At 37.9% G+C, this 5004-nt stretch overlaps 1 long non-coding RNA gene across 4 annotated transcripts; it reads right to left on the reverse strand.

Annotated features, from left to right (window-relative positions):
* Window positions 1–480: 480 nt before the first annotated feature.
* On the reverse strand, window positions 481–4604 carry LOC113321443. 4 transcript variants are annotated; one of them, XR_003346659.1, is made up of 8 exons: window positions 3975–4604; window positions 3651–3875; window positions 3059–3566; window positions 2684–2905; window positions 2485–2586; window positions 1840–2051; window positions 1418–1632; window positions 481–906 (listed from the first exon to the last, which is right to left on the reverse strand). It is a non-coding gene; the product is annotated as an uncharacterized LOC113321443 (long non-coding RNA). The 4 variants fall into 4 exon arrangements; XR_003346661.1 differs by adding an exon at window positions 1035–1154 and having other exon boundaries at window positions 2684–3566; XR_003346660.1 differs by having other exon boundaries at window positions 481–902; window positions 2684–3566.
* Between the last annotated feature and the right edge of the window lie 400 nt (window positions 4605–5004).

Genomic DNA, 5004 nt, shown 5'->3' on the forward strand with positions numbered 1-5004 from the left:
CTGGCTGGTGAAAAACTTCTTCCAAGCTATAGAGCTGAAAGGTCTTGATTGTATGTTGCGTGGAAGTTAGCATTTTTTTGACAATGTTAACTACAAAGACCCACTGTTGTAAGACTTCGTATATATGAAATGTTATGTTTAAGAATTTTCTTCTAACTTTCCATTATCCTTGGTTTGCATATAGATTACCTAGTGATATTTTCGTTCTTCTTTAACGGTAGTTCGTATTCTTCTTCAAGTTCTTCTTTAGATTTTGTTCTTTGGCGCCTACTGGAGTCAACAAGAAAGAGAAAAAGATAAAAAAGGAAAAAGTCTTGCCACGTATGCGGTGGGTTAAATTAGTGGGTTCAATAGAATTATTCTTGTAGAATTTAGAGAAGTTTGTATTCCCGTTGATTAAGAAAAATTTGCGGTGGAACGGTCAGGATTTGGCAATTTTGCAATGGGCTTAAACATAAACTTTAGACATGTTTACCGGTAAAGCTTAAAATAATTAGTAAGAAAAATGTATATCGAATCAAAGCTTTCTATATATCTGAGATTAAGCCGGAGTAAGTTAGGCTTTACATCTGCCTCAGATTATTTTTTTTGGTCTAAAGTGGATTATTATACTATTGGTATTGTTCCGTCTTATAATTGTGGTTGGCTTCAAAACAACGGATCAATCCTTTTCTTCTACAAGTCCAAGCTAAAATTGCTGGCAATGCTGTGGCACGGAATAGTTTAGCTCGTGCTGACTCTCTCTAGGCTAGTCAAGCAGCTAGTTGAACCGGATATCTGTTGCCTAGTTCGCCATTGAATCGGTTTTATGCAAACAGGTCGATACTTGTCAGTGAGAATAGAAAGAGGACAACCGCACATTCAATAATCACTCCACATCTACGCCAGAGATGAATTCCCATCTGCCTATAAGTAAAGAACAGTTATTGAGCCTGTACCACTTTCCGATGTACAATTTTAGCAGAAACCGTACAACCACTCTATCTACAACCCTATGAATTGCATAATATAAATCGAAAATCAGGCTTACGCACATTAGAGCAGAGTTGCAAGCTGAAGCATTGAAATCAACTTTACGGCCGAAACATAATGAAATTCAACAGAACTTGGTCAAATGGACACAAGTTCGGGGCTAATCGAAGCCAAGAGAGCATCTATTGTACCGAAATCAAACGAATGAAATCAAAAGGAGACACTGACCAGAAATCAGCTATGTGAAATGCCATCAGATACTTTCAAGTATTACATATACTAGAAAACAGAAAGAAACTGAGAAATTTGCACTTAACTACAGGAATGGATGCAGACAAGGGGGAAAAAAACAAAAAACAAAGTGCTAATCAAGTTTATGACTCGTATAAAACTAAATAGAGAAAGTGCACGTGGTGAAGGAACACCACCTGGGAAAGAGACTCACCTTGTTGGAGCCCAATCAACCTCTTAAGAAGGCAACTTCTCTATATTCCACGGAATCACACTCCCTAACAAGTTCGCTTAACGAAGCATCACGATCACTGCTGTCCTCTCCGTTCCAGACTGAATCTTCCTGATGCAAGTTGTATTCAGTGGGCATACCTTCCACGCTAGACAACTCAGTGCTTGGATTAGCACTAGATATGGATATAAGAAATGCTGCAAATCCAGTTTCAAAAAAGGATAAAATGAATGTTTTAGAGATGGATAACAGATTCAAGTAAGATGCAAAGAGATCAAATGAAGAAACCCCTTTTAGACCACAGTTCTCTCTAAATAGACAAAATGACATTGACGTGAATGAACAACAAACCATCAGACGATTGATAAAGGATAAGAAGGAAACAATGACATGGTCAATTTTACCTGTCTCAAATATTTTTACTATGAGCATCCTCCATAGATTCAGACAATCGTTTCAGCATAGAATTGAGAGTTCAAGCAGCTCCAGCATTTGGGATGGACGGTTTTGTTTTTTGATGCTGTCGACGACCTGACCAACCACACTGGTATTTCCTTCTCAAGAAGCTTCATAACTTTTTTAATTATCCACGGTCTCATTGTCTCATGCAACCATGCTGTAAATTATCATATCCAAAAGGGAGAAACGTGAATATGTAATTAAAACAAAAAAGTGAATATCCGAATGAGGGAAGAAGACCAACAAAAACAAAAATACAGTAGTTATATGCAACTCAAGACCAAGTTTGAAAAAGAACAGCATATAACTGAGGATCAAGCCCATACAGCCTGAACGTACTGAGTTTTAAGGGCAACCAATTATATTTGAAGGATCATTCCAGGACAAATTAATGCAAGTCTTTCATGCAGGAACTTGAAAAAAGTAGGACGAGGAAGTGAAAACAACAAATTCTTGCTGTTTTGAATCAGGATGATTGGATGCAAGAAAAACAAGGTTTCCACGGCCAATAGACACTACCAGGTCCAGGATGCATGCAAAGAGCTAGTGAAACAGAATTTACTGAAAATAAGTAAAGGAATGCGTCTGACCTGGTCGAACACAGCCCAATTTATGTCAAGCGAGAGCACCTCCTCTTTGGTTTTAGGTGTGTCTTTGGTTTATGTCAACCCCCAAAGGATTTACCCCATCGACTATAGGATGGAAATATATAAGAATGTCCTTAGATAGAGATAGGAAAAATAATTGAATAGATTCATTTATGGGTGTGTATTGGATCCAAGGACGTACCTTCCTCGAGCTTCTTGATCTCGTAGACAAGCATAGCCCACATGTTTCCGAATAATCTTTCAGATTCAACCTCGCTGACCAATCGGAAGGACATAATCCTTTTATGAATTGATAATGCAGAACCATGATTTTTCATAGACCAAGATTTTGAGAAATAGGGTGATCATCTGGCTTTTTCATCTGTTGAGTTTCTTGAAAATTTGAAATCCATGGCCTCATTTTCTTATGCAGCATATGTTGTAGGTGAAGTCCAAGGTAAACCAAAACGTACTCAGCAGAATGGGAAAAAAAAGGAGCAAAACTTATCGAGTAAAGGATACATGCATGACTCAAATACGAAAAAAAAGACCACGACATAAAGAAGGGAAGCCTCACCTTGGCAACCAGCATCCAGGTTATCTCATAGGTGAACACCTCCATCGGCATCAAGTCCATGTGGGGTTTTTGAGTCCTACAGGTGTGTTCTTATCGAATGTCTTAACCAGATTCTGAGCTTATATATAAACTTCCGAATCATAAATGTTCTCCATATCTCTGTCACAACTAGTATCCAAATACTGAATGGGTGGATCTCGGTGGTGAGTCAACCAGTTCCTGCAAAACATGCCTACTTCAATTTCTAGTTTAGGCCTTTGATCTACTGGATGAATGTTGGTAATTCATTTCAACAAATCCGCTGCTTCAAAAAAATTGATATCAGCACACTTATGCTCACGCCGCATAATCAATAATTGGAGGTCTCATGCTTTTCTCTTTGTTGGCCTCATGATTTCCATGAAAAGCAAAAGATATGAGGTCTTCAGTACGACGACTTATATTCAATGCAGATTCAGCGGACGCACAGTTGATACGCCATCAGGCTCAATTTTATTGAACGAGACACCTGTCCAATCTGATTTGTCAGTAGCCAGAAGTCAAATTAATACAGGTACACTACCGTAAGAAAATTTTGGAGTCTGATGATTACCAAAATCAGAGTTAGTCTGTTGGGATTGGTGTTGGACGTCATCAAATCTATTGCTGCAACATCTTCCTTTTCTTTGTTGGCTCTTCTCCTCCTTCCCCAACACATAAGTAGTACTTATACGCCTCCTCTTTCCCTCTTGTTTTTGTGCAGGTGTTGTTGCTGCTTCTGACCATCACCAGTGGTTTAAATTTCACTAGTCATGTTCTCATGCACCCTTTTGATCCTCTATTTGCGCAGACAAACATATAGGAGAACAAGTATGTTGGGTTTAGATCCACATTCAAAAATTGATAAACAATACAAATTGACACAACTAGTACATACCATCAACAATTAATAAAGAGAGGGAAGAAGGGTCCATATCATCCTCATTCTATAAGGCCAATACAATCATTTGCAATACTTGGTCTGCCAACATGGTGAAGGATATATGCAGAGGATGAAAGGGCGTGCTGTGTATCAGTAAGATTATGTTAAAAATTAAGCAACACTACTGAATTAAAATGTAAAATTGAGCATCCACAAGAACAGTATAAAGGAGTAGTATCATCATAACAACATCTATACACACAAAATTTGATAAGAACCAAAAACATAAAGAAGAGACGATGGTGATTGTGGTGGTGATGGATTGAGGAGTAGCAATAAGCAATTGTGGTGGTGATGATGGATTGAGATTTATGAACAACTCTTTCAAGTACTTGAATCCTCCCCTTGAGAAGTCTACGATGATGATGGAGGGAGTACAAGGATCAATTTTATGATTTGCTCCCACAATAACTACTTTTTCTTAGACTGATTCCATTTCATTTCTACTAAATCCCTAAGCAGAGGAGGAGGAGATGATAATGATGCAATTATTACGCTCAGATTACTCTTAATCTCTCTGGTTTATACTTCTTCTTCTCTCTGGCTCTCTTTCTCTCCTTTTCTCTCTCAATTTCTCAGATCATTACCAACACCACCGCTGAATCGAAATAGGTTTTCCCAGAGAAAATATTGGCCGCTTATCCATGCAAGCAGCCAAGCACCACATCACCGTTGGATCTGAATTTGCTTTCCCCGGGTTATGACTTATGAGCCATGGATTCAAGTTGACTAGCTTCTGCCTCGGTTAATTCAAGTTTACGGAGAGTCGGCGGCTGTAGAAGTTGTTAATTCGAATTTGTTTTTGGATTTCTAAAAATCGCTAAGTTAGAAGTTAATTTGACAATAATTTTTCTTAATGATTTTTACTAATTTAAAGGTTCTTTATTGCGCATTTGATTACAAATCGGTTTCCGATTTATGCTTATTTAAAAGTTGAAATCAAAAGCAGAAAGCTAACTTTTCGATTTCTAAAAATCGTTTGGAA

This window comes from Papaver somniferum, chromosome 11, assembly GCF_003573695.1.
Source record: "Papaver somniferum cultivar HN1 chromosome 11, ASM357369v1, whole genome shotgun sequence".
NCBI lineage: Eukaryota > Viridiplantae > Streptophyta > Magnoliopsida > Ranunculales > Papaveraceae > Papaver > Papaver somniferum.